The 12,373-nt window shown below is 44.0% G+C and overlaps 1 protein-coding gene across 1 annotated transcript in view; it reads right to left on the bottom strand.

The window, feature by feature from the left end:
• Positions 1 to 11,793, bottom strand: part of pea15 (proliferation and apoptosis adaptor protein 15) — a 44,200-nt gene extending 32,407 nt beyond the window's left edge. Inside the window, exon 1 of the mRNA XM_075450647.1 lies at positions 11,429 to 11,793. The gene's annotated coding sequence lies outside the window, so the exon portion shown is untranslated. The remainder of the gene's footprint in view (positions 1 to 11,428) is intronic.
• Positions 11,794 to 12,373: the final 580 nt, after the last annotated feature.

Here is a 12,373-nt window from a genome sequence, read left to right as displayed (position 1 = left end):
GAGAGCGGCCGTTTATGGCAGCGCATTTTCACATAATAATTACTGACTCGTAACTCACTGATGAGAGGACGTTCATCACCAAAAGGTGGGACCAGACTGAGGTAAACAACAACAAGAGCAGGTGTGGCTTAAAGGGATAGTTCGCCTCTTTTGACATGAAGCTTTATGACATCCCATACTAGCAATATCGTTTATGAAAATTTTCTTACCCCCCCGCTGCGTCCTGTGAGCCGAGTTCCAGCCTCGTTTTGGCGTTGACGAAGGTAGTCCGGCTAGTTGGCTGGGGCCACAAAAATAAAGCGATTTGCTTCTCAAAACAATATGCGTTCAAAAGAGTAATACATTTGCATCACAAAATTGTTCTCCAGGAAAAAGTCAGACCTCACAATCCCTTGGCGCTATTTTCTCTCTCCCTTCGTATCACTGCGTGCTGTGTTGACTGTGCAGACCGAAGCGCAGACCGAGCAGTCCCCTGCTTCCGAGCAGTAAACACCGTAACAGGCGCGGCTGTCGGCAGCACGCAGTGATACGAAGGGAGAGAAAATAGCGCCAAGCGATTGTGAGGTCTGACTTTTTCTGGAGAACGATTTTGTGATGCAAATGTATTACTCTTTTGAACGCATATTGTTTTGAGAAGCAAAACGCTTTATTTTTGTGGCCCCAGCCAACTAGCCGGACTACCTTCGTCAACGCCAAAACGAGGCCGGAACTCGGCTCACAGGACGCAGCGGGGGGTAAGTCAATGTTCATAAATGATATTGCTAATATGGGATGTCATGCAGCTTCATGTCAAAAGAGGCGAACTATCCCTTTAAGGTGCCGCTTGCTGCCCACTTTGTGTTCAGCGTCTCAAAAAAAAAAAAAAAAAAAACTCAACGAAAAGGTATTATATAAAAGCTTCCAGTCGGCTCGTTGTGTGACGGTACAACGTGTTAGTGCAAGCTGCGATATCTCAAACACTATACGCAGGTCCCCAGAGGGTTACATAAACTACGTAGCACAAGTTTGACGCCTGCATTGCATTTGAGTCGAAATGGAGAGAAGCTTGTGCGTCTGTGCGCATGAATTTTTAACCTCGCCAAACATACTTCTTTCGACGTGGATGGACGCCCAGACAGCTGCGTTAGGAGAGAGAGAGAGATCAGATATTCTTGCTGGGACCATCTTTCACGGTAACATTTGGTCCTGATCACGTCCAATAAAAAAAAAAAAAAGAAAAAGTGTCCACGCCTCCGAATCACCTCACCGACACAAAGTGTCTCATCAAGGCCCTCATGGCTCATCAGTGCAACAGACCCGTTTTCTCCACCCACGCCACAAGTTTCTTCATAACACACACACACACAAAGATCCATCATCATCATCAAAGGAGCAGACGAAGAGGCGCAAACACACCAGGCACCCCCGACGGGCACTGCCAGATTCTCCACTGTCCCACCTGCTGATTCCTCGTCTGTCAAGACAAAAACAAAACCTGGGATGGAAAAGTCAGCTGCTCAGCACAGACTCAAACATGGTCAGACATGATGTTTCCACTTGTTTTCAGTTTGAGGTGTTGTTTTTGAGCCGTTTCTAATAAAGAATTGAGAAAAAACAAAGGTTTTTTTTAGGGCTGGGCGAGTTAGCTCGTTATTGTCGCGTTAACTCGTTACTTATTCAACCCCGATAAATATTTTATCGGGCATTAATGCTGTTTTTTTTTTTTTGTTTTTTTTTAAACTATTATTTTTTGGTGCATTTGTTCCTTTAATGGATAGGAAAGTTCAGAGAGACAGGAAGCAGGAGGCAGAGAGAGGGGGAAGGACACGCAGCACAGGGCTGTCTGATGTGGGACTCAGACTGGGGCCAGCTGCAGCGAGGACTATAGCCTCTTGTACATGGTGCGCCTGCTCAACCCACTACACCACGGACCACCCCTGTTTTATTATTGTAAAAGTCTGTTGCTCACAGGCTTTTATTTAGTAAAAGTCTGTTGCTGTCTGCTACGGAACCTGAAAAGAAAGTAATTGTCGGGTCCACCAAACATATAAAAGGGTACAGAACTTTTACTCGGCCGTTTTCATTTTAAAGTTCTTCCAGACGACAGAACCAAAGTCATCTGTAAACACTGCCAAGTTGAATTGTCTTCTCACCGTAGTAGTTCCAGTCTAAAATATCACTTAAAGGCAAAACACACAATTGATACCAGCAAGTCATTCAAGGAAACAGACAGTGGAGCGAGGCTTCTACATAAAAACTACAGAAAGATGCTGATGTTAAAAGTGTGTTTGCACAACAAATGTTATGGCACTTTCATTCATATGGCAGCACATTTAAAATAAAACTAAATGCTAAAAGCTAAAAGCTATACACTCCTTTTGAATTCATTTTTGGATTTTGTGTACAAATGCGATTAATCAGGGAAATCATGTGATTAATTAGATTTAAAATTTTAGTCGTTGCCCAGCCCTAGTTTTTAGAGAAAAAAAAGAAAAAAAGGCTTAGTTATTAGCCTTTTTGACACATCTTTCACTTTCTTGCAGAAATCCCTTTCTTCACCATTTTACACTTTTTGTTTGTTCATCTGAATGAAAGCTACAGTTTAAAAACAACTAAGAGCTAGTTTCATTCCGACCAGTCCAGGTCAGCTATATATAAAAAAAATATCCTGTAACACCTGAAAGACACACACATCATGCAGAAGCGTATTCACCTCCCTCCCATCCTGCTTCAATCGAATCAAGTCTTATCAAATCCAATCAGACCCACTGAGGCGTTTCATTCAGAGTCGAGCGGCAGAGTAGATTATGCCCACGGGCGGGGGGGGGGGCGGGGGGGGGGGGGGGGCAGCCTGAATCAAATCGTGCATGCGAATGTGACATGAAGTGAATGAGAGCAATCGTGCAGGTGTGCTCTTCAGTTCCTCTGTCATTTGTCTGGTGCTGCTTTTGCAACATTTCCGTGGCTGTTTTAATGCAGCCGTCACCTGCTACGCGTCAGAAGTGTGAGAACACACACTTTTTTCTCCCCTCCCCTCCCCTCTTTTCTTTTTTTTTTTTTAAAGCACTTGCTGGCACGCCGACACGTTGCAGCTCCACCCAAAAACAAAAACCTTGAACGTGTGGATCGTAGAGATCAAAATCACTTTAGGCATCACTTGCAGCGTAGCAACCAACCACCCGTGCAGCCAAGCAGTTAGTTGCCGGAGGGATTAAATCTTTTCCAATTTCATCCTGTGTGTGCGTGTGGTGGCTACAGTTGAGAGGGAAAAGCCTAAACCTCTGTGGCAGCGGGGAATCGAACACAAATCGTTTCACATGCTTCGGAAACACTTTGTATCAAGGTCTATTCTTTGTCATAGATTTACTCTACACATTGGTCTTGATGGTAATTGTCAAGGTAACCATGAACACACACACACACAAAAAAAAAAAAAAACTACATTAATCATCACATGTAATGTGGGTAGATTCTGATGAGAAAAAGCCCACATAATCAGATACTCCAGAACATAAGACACCGGGGAAAAGCAATGAAAACAGATAGCGCGCGGTGATGTAATGTACAGGCATCACTTCCTGGCTGCCCGCGAGCAGAGTGTCCAGTGTTCTGGGCGAGGTTAACACAATAAATAGTGTTTGTTATAGACATTTTTATTTCAGTGGGGGCGGCAAGCTTGGCTCTCGGTGCTGGTTTCACTCTTGCCCACACATATTCCGTCCTGCTGGCAGTATCACTTCCAGTGACCCAGATGACAAGAGACGGAGCCCGAGTTCCAGATCCCTCACCACTCACTTAAGTGTGGTTTTGAATGTACTGTCAGATTGCGCATACCCCGTGTAATGGATTCAAAGTAACCCACAATGCATCATGAAATGCATCAAGTAGACCTGCGGCAGAGCCAAAACCTGTCATGCAAATGCAGTCAATACTCAGAGATATTCTCGAGTTTACCACACCAGCTTCCTTTGCAATATAAACTATGAATTCATACTATTATAATACATTATTCAAGTATTGAAGCATCTTGTGTGAAACAACGTATTCAGTAGTTTGTTATCTCTGCAACTGCAAGCAAATTTACAAGCTGTGGCGCAGAAATATTGTCCTAAATATTGTGCGATGGCTGCCAAGCTGAACCATGCAGTGGGCTCATTTTCATCATGGCAGAAAGCGTTCCGTCAGAACTCGGGCGAACTCACTGCTGCTGAAACTTTACCGGAAAAACCTCAACACATACAGGTATCGGCAGCCGTAAGGGAATTCACCCGGTGGCGAGGTCGAGTTGTTCAGCAGTGCCGAAACCCCTCGTGTTCGAAACCGTCACGGTTTCCTACACCATGAGCTGCATTCAAATTCCGTGCAACCGTCCACGCTGTGCCCGAAAACGTAGGGATTCAGCTGAGTGTAATCTCCAAGGGCTTCAACGGACGATTCAAATCATTGATGTTCAGATGGCAGCCTTTTTAAAGAAAGCCAAGCTCAGCGGGAACAAGATCTTTTGAGACAATCAGCCGATGAAACCTCAAGAATTTACGTGTTCAACCTTTTCATGTGGGTAGCATTGCCTTTTTCAAGGTTCATAGAATAAACACCGGAGTAGAAAAAAAAAAGTCTCTACCAAATGGATTCTGGAGCGCTTACCAGCAGTCTGGATATTCATCAGTATTTAATATCTTTTTAATACGTTCTTTTGTCATCTATCCATCGATCCATCTATATGCTCAGTAAATGCAGTTTGTTTCATGCGGATTTAGAAGGCGGCACATGCTCCGACAGTTTAATCCAGAAACGGTGGCCTGGAACATGGCGGAGAAAAGTGGACGATGCCAGCAAGCAGCTGCAGCCCCGATTACGGGCAGTGATGTAACACGGCATAATGACGCTGTGCCTCTGTAGCTTATTGCTGGCGCGTATGGCTCGTGTGCTCATGGTGGAAAAAACAAAAAGAACTAAACAAACAGAAGGCGGGGGATAGGCAGACATGGGAAACAAAAGGCAGGGAAAGTGTTACAATGAAACATCTCTTTCCTGTGTACCAGGTCTGTCACTGCGGGAGGTGATCCTTTACAGAATCAAACAATGCACGTTACTTTGGATTATGGGATCCGAGTCCAGGCTTTAAGAACACACAGATGTGTGTCGGTTTTCAGGAGTGATGTGATCTTAATCATTCGGTGTGCTGTGCAGAGACGCTCCGTTGTCAGATCAGGCTGATGTTAGGTTTTATATATAAAAAAAAAAAAAACGAAAGAAAACATCGGATGTCAGAGCCGTCCGTGTCACCCAAAGCTGACGCAGTGACACCTGATCCTGACTGAACGCGAGCGATTGATAAAAAGTGATTAGAATGCGTACTTTTCAATCAGCCTGTCCTGACATGCCGCGAGCGATGTCGCTCCGTCCAACGATGACGCCGACCCCTTATAAAATTGCCCGCTCTGTCTCTATTTGGACGACATTTCGCGGTGGAGTCCGGGTCCTAAACACTTCTTATTGGTTGAAATGAACACGCTGCTTCCTGTTGACAAGCTAGTTGGCAACAGGTCAGCATCACTCAGGGAATAACGGACGAGGAGAAGCTGATCTTTACCGTGGAACAGCAGCCAATGGTTTATGACCCCAAACACTCGTACCACAAAGATCTGAACCAAAGGGAGCCAGAGAACTCGCTGTTTCAAGTGAGTACTCTCTGAACCAATAGAATCACTCCCGACATAATCGTCACGCTGCATATCAGGACACCGTCGCGAAATTTCGCTTTCAGTCAAGATGAGGTGTGAGGGCTATGCTGCGTTTCACGTCTCATCGTGGTACAAAGGCTTTTTCGCACCGAACAACAGGCTGGCAGCTTTAAAAACTAACACCTCACGTGACACAAAACCAGGAGGGAGGAAAAAAATCAAATCCGTCCGGCTCCAGTATAGTTTTGATCAAGTTCAACCTCCAGGGCTGAAAATGAACGGAGAGGTACCAAAACCTGCCGCTCCCCAAACGGCCTCTTGGTTGCCTCTGAAAGGTGATGCCCACAGAGTTGATGTCCACAGATCCTCTGTGTTAAAAAGCTAACTTTACTATAGAGGGTTGGAAAGGAAAATGATTCCTAATAGTGCTGGGCGGTATACCGGTTCACACCGAATACCGGTTTATAATTTCGTTATGATATGAATTTTTAATATACCGCCATACCGGTGTATTCGATTACACAACGGGGGGAACGCTGTGTCGCACGACATTGTTTGGAACGGGACCCTTTTCAGTGTTGCGCTTTTAAACACGCATGTTTACTGTCTATGGGTGCGAGGTGGTAATAAGCACTTGCGTTACGCGAAGGTGAAGGTGGATAGGATAGACATGGAAAGTTCCGAAATCGAAGCTGCAGAACTAGTAGAACATGCTGACACAGAAGATCTTGTGCCAAAAAAAAAGGAGCCGTGTCTGTAGTTTGGAAGTTTTTTGGTTTAAAAAAATCCGAAGTCGACCAAACAACCATTTTATGCAAGTCTTGTCGGGCTACAGTTGTCGCTGGAGGTGGCAACACGAGCAATTTGCTCCATCACCTTAGCCGTAAGCATGTCTTAGAATATCAAGAATGCATGAAGTTAAGGTCAGCACCCGCCACATCAGCAGGTAACACGGGGAAAGCAAAAGAAAAGTCGAGCCAAATGTCACTTCAAGACGCGTTTGCAAAAATATAATTAAGTTGCACTACTTTTTTGTATTGATTTTCATAAAAGATGTTTGAAATTTGCACAGTAAAAGCTCTGTATTTTGACTGCAATTGTGTTTGCATTCCGATTCCTCACTTCATTAGAATCATAAGTAGCACTTCTTTGTAAACAGCATCATTTTGTGGGGCGTCATTCAATGACGGTAAAATAGACCATCCTAAGTTAATCTACTGCAGTAATTCTGTTCTCAATCTGTAGAAAATGCTGTGAACACCTCATTATGCATGAAAAAAAAATACCGTGATATACCGTGAAACCGTGATACCGTGAAAAAATACCGTGATATGTATTTTTGGTCATACCGCCCAGCACTAATTCCTAACCTGGCCTAAGCCTTTGAACAGCAGATCCATTCATCTCAGGATACCCAGAGTAGCGTTCCTTCTGGTTCTATTCTGATACGACTGTTTTTATTATCTTTTTTAGCTAAATAATAGTTTATTCAGGTTAGGAATATTTAGAGGAACAGCTGACACCACCCATATAAAAAGGTTGAGGTTTCATAAAAACCAAACATATATTCAATCTTTAAGGCTTGAAATAAACACTAGAGAAGTTTGGGAACCTTAAAACTACGTTCTTCTGACTCACTTTGAAGTACTGACTTCTGTTACGCACATTCCCGGCCCTGAAACTGCCCAAGGACACCCGCGGGCTGAGATACCGCAGTTCATACCTTCAGTTTCCTGCGTTACGGTTGTTTGCGCCTTTGTGGCCTCTTCAAATATAACCACAAATCCATGTTTATGGCTGTGCATGTGCGGGGTTCACAGTCGGGGATTTGTTTTTATGACAGTGGTGTTACATCCCACAACTGTAGAGGGAGCCAAAGAGCAAAACAAAAAACACAAAAAAACTGCCAAATTCTCGTGTGTCGCTTTCGTTTACGGTTTATCAAAAAAACAACAACAAAAAAAAACTGTTGAGTGCTATGGCTGCTACCCAATGGATAGATGTGAAATTTCATGGGGTGATCACTCTTTACAATGCGTTGAAAGTATTTGCGATCTTGTTTTTTCCCCTCTTTTTACATAGCAAAAATGTACGATGTGGCCCCACTGCTAGGCTTTATTTTTGGCAGATGGAGTCACGATGCTAAAAAGAAATTGCGCTCTGTGGTGATTTAACAAAAGGCTCAAGGTGGTGGAGAGGAAACGGATCAGATGTTAACGTGTCCGGTTTGCTCTGAGCAAAGTTTCAATTCCTCATTTCCTGTGCCTGCAGAAGCAACCCCACTCAACTCCAGGCTTTCATCTTTCATAAAATGCACCGACCTCACGGGTTTCACTTTGTGGTGAGTCATGCTCTTCCTTGCACACTAAAAATAACACATCCTTCGACACTTTGCTCGTCAGGCTGGCAACAATCTATCTCTTGTGATTACGGCGAAACAACCAAAAGTCTGCTCCATTGTCCAGTTTTGGTTCTTTGGAATGTGTGACATCGAACAGCTTGCAGACAGGACGGTCCACGCAAAAACGGCTAATTAAAAAAAAGCACTGACATGCTTCCTCTTCTGTTGTGACTGTTTCAAGTTCCAACAGTTTAACACTGATCTTCCCGAAAACTGTCTGACTCGGAGCCTGCAAACAGTCAACCGCAAACATTCCTCCGACGGCGGTGGGGGGGGGGGGTCAACTAACACCACTGACACACACACACACACACACACACACAGAGAGGAAGTGGACGCGAGAGAGAAAGCACATTTCTGCTGTGCTGCCCGGTTTCCCCCGCCCCCTCTGTTCGAGAAGACAGATCGATGTGGATCACAGAGGAGACAAGCTCCCAAAAAGCTGAGTCAAGGCTCACACACACACACACACACACACACACACACACACACACGTGTGCATACTTGTGAGGACCCCCTGCTTCTATGGGTGTAATCGAAAAGTAAGCCACTAAAATGTCACGGCGCACATGTTTCAGTGCATGGCTATGTTTTATCGCTTGAGCGCGCGTCGTTCGGGGATAAAACGAGAGGAATGCATCCTCACAGGAAATGAGCCGACAGCTGTCACACTCCACAAATGTCAAACACTCTCATCATGTAACGTACAGTGTATGCGTGTGTCGCGTAGGGTTAAGGGTGCGAGGGATGAATGGTTCGGACAAACCCACGAATGGAAAAAAATAAAAAAGTGGAGCTGCACAAAGCTCAGGAGAAAAGAAATCCACCTGCAAATATTATAAATTGAAATGTGATTCAGTCATTTCCTGTAGTTCTGGTCTGCTGGATTTGGGCCATTATTGGTTAGAACCATTCTGACAACCAGGGTGTGTATCTGTCCTGGGACCTGGGGTTACTTTTTCCTTTCAGGTTCAACTGTCTGTTCAAACTCAGGCCAACTCTGGATGTCAGTGACCGATTCCAATTTCAAAATGACTGTCTGTAAGCGCTTCAGGCCAAAGGATGTAGATAGGTGTGTCAACCAGCAGAGGGCGCTTTAGTATCCGCTTGACCTGGTTACCGTTCAGCGAAATAAGCTAAGAACTATTTTTTTTTCATGTTGCTACAAATACAGGAAAAACTAGCGGGCAAAGACGTCCTACGAGGACAATCACAACACCAAAAACACCTGAAAAGCAGTGTTTGGTGGCATCTTTAGATGTTAGATGGACAAATCTTCAGAAAGCTAGCTCGCCATCCAAAGGCGCCACTTACAAGCGTAGGTCAGCATTCTCTTTCCACCTGCGACTCGACCCGCTGCCCAGGCACCAAACTTGGAAACAGTGAGGCAATTAGCTGAAGGACAAAACATTTGTTCCAAGCCAAGACGAATGGACGTCGTTGGCGAAGAATGCGAATGTGCCCTTCGAAGATGACTCACGGGAACTCGACGGCAAAGCCCCGTCTGCTTCTGAGCTAGACGTGCTCGAATACAAAAAGGATCAAACAAAGCATTACATTTCACAAACTTTCATTTTGTAAAAAAAAAAATAAAAATAAAAAAAATTTAAAAAAAAGGAGCTTTGTCAGATATTGAGCTACATTCATTCGATGACAATTAAAGAAAAATGACAATATAGGGAAATTAGGCAACACAGGTCAGTTTTTATGTAAGAGAAGCATTCGATACACACATAGATGTTGGCCGTCCAGTCAAATCCATTCATGAGATAAAAACCCAACCCTATCCGCGCGCACACACCCAGCCATCCGGGACAGAACACAGGTGGTCACCAGCCGTTTATCATCGCCTCTTTCTTCAGACTGTTCGTGTCGGTTTAGAAGCAGAATGTTCCAGATCAGGGGCGAGGCTACGGGGGGGGGGCTGGAGGGGGCACTGCCCCCCCAGGAACAAGTCCTGCCCCCCTGAGAAATGCCCTGTCCATCCAAAGAAAACTGGCCAGAAAAAAGGCCACGATTTATTATCTCTGTTTGTGTCTTGTATTGATAGAATAAATTCAGGTGGTGATTTTAAAAAAAACATATCTGCACAGTTTATAGCTTTATTTATTTTTTGTTATCGTGTTTCCCCCCCTCTGTAACCTTAACCCCTTGCTGCTGAAAAAAAAAAAAAAAAAGATTTTTCACATTTTTGGATGTTTTGTTGTATATAATGATCTGAAATGTAGACTTAATGAAGGTAATAAAAAGCTGGAGTTGGCTGGACTTGGTGAACACATTTTTTGTGACCCTGATGGCGTTGTAATGGTGCGTTTGCATGCATCATACAAGCTCTACATTTCTTTACAAAAAAAATAAAAAAATTCCTAAAAAAATTCCACACTGTTAACAAAATTGACGGTCATGATTTATGCAAGTGTGACCATATTTTCATTACCGAATTGAAGTATTACTATTAGTATTATTATTATTACTATCATTATGCTTGAAGTTGTAGTAGTGGTTTTCCGGGTATTTTCCGGGTTTTCAGGTATTGTTTTCTGCCCCCCCAGATGAGCTAACTGCCCACCCACACATGCCATTCTGGTCACACCTCTGTTCCAGATTATCTGCTCCATAAAAAGGAAACTGCAGACAAACCTCACCATTACCCAGTATCCAAACCCCCCCACTATAGGCTTTTGTTATGTAATAAGGTGACCTATTGAGTTAAAGCAGGAGGCCAGGGAGAAATATGGCTGATGGTGTCGGAAGAAATGCCATGGGGATACTGGGCAGGGAAAGGACACCGGATACATGAAGGTTGGCAGCCACGCTAATCCCAATCCAATTAGTTTAATCAATGGTGTGTTGAAAGCCCTCTTGAGAATGGTAAATTCGCCAATTGGCCAATTAAAAGTCAAGTTCACGATTAGGTTGTGTTGTGTAAAACGAAGCACTGCACATTTCAAATGGCTTCACAAAACGCCTTAAAAAAAAAACCGAAAAAAAACAAACAAAAAAAAACAATATGCCGACAAAAACTGTCATTATGACTTGGTTTGCAAAAAAAAAAAAAAAAAAAAAAAAAAAGAAAAAAAAACTTATTACTGAACAAAATCAGAAAAAAAATTACCTGATGCCGGGAAACTACAATTTACAGACGGATTATGAAGCGGTCTCCATGTAACGGTTAGCAGGGTGAGAAACGACACACATCTAGGAATGTTAAGAGTCGGACTGCTTCCGAGCACTGTGAAGAGAATGGACGACACTCCGGGGATTTGTGATTTAAAAGTAATCATCCCCTAAAGGGAAACAAGTCTGCGTGTTTGGAATGGTGCGACTGTGAATAAAAAGGGGAGCAAATTAGAAATGTACTCACCCCGGGCGCAGCAAAATGAGTCAGCTTACAGGCAGGGAGAGATGCGGGAAGATATAGTTCCTCTAAATTTCACAGTGGACACCTCTGGGGCTCGATGTCGACCAGAGATGGGACGGACGCGGCGCAGGAAAAAAGTCCACCTCGTCGGTCTTTTTTTGCGGTGACAAGTCGTTCAGTGATGTATCTGACTCAGTTTTTATCAGCGTGGGAAACGTGTTCGCGGAAGGGGTGATGCGCGATAGTTTTTACTGTCAGGCGGACTTTGGGGACGATAAGTGTTGTTCGTGACTCTCCTGTGTGTGTGTGTCTGCACCGCCGTCCGCTGCTCTAAAAGCAGCTGCTGAGCCGTGGAAACGCCTTTTCCTCCCTCTCCGTCTCTCTCCTCCTCGGTCACGGCTCAGCGCGCTGTCTGATTCGTCCAGAGATCGTTTATTTGAAACGATATGCCACTCCCCCCCCCCCCCCCCCCCGGAAATAAATTAACCATAAAAAGTACATCGAAAAACGAGATTTTCGAACAAATTTGCCAAATTAAACAGGGACGCGTGCGCGAATTAAACACAACTGGCAAACAGACATAATACATAAAAGGCACTACGGGGTTTATGTAATTAGAAATGAAGAAGAACCAATGACAAAAACAGCAAAACCATTTTCCCCCTGATAGGTTACAAGAGGGTTTAAAGAAGCTAGCTACAATGCTAGCTATTCCTAGATATAATAAAGTCATCTAGTTTAAACACCCATATATATAGGTTGTTCTATAAATTAAATAAATCAAAAATATCATTTTCCCACACGTTACTAATTTGTGACGTTTCTGGGGGGAAAAGGACGTTTCTGGGAATCAGAACGCCCCAGCCTCACACTGCCAACCAGCCCATGGAGAACTGAGCCTTTATGGGCCTCCTACAGCAGGTGGTGGGTTGACAGGAGAGACCAGAA

This window comes from Odontesthes bonariensis, chromosome 19 (assembly GCF_027942865.1).
Source record: "Odontesthes bonariensis isolate fOdoBon6 chromosome 19, fOdoBon6.hap1, whole genome shotgun sequence".
NCBI lineage: Eukaryota > Metazoa > Chordata > Actinopteri > Atheriniformes > Atherinopsidae > Odontesthes > Odontesthes bonariensis.
This window is presented reverse-complemented; position numbering and strand designations above follow the sequence as displayed.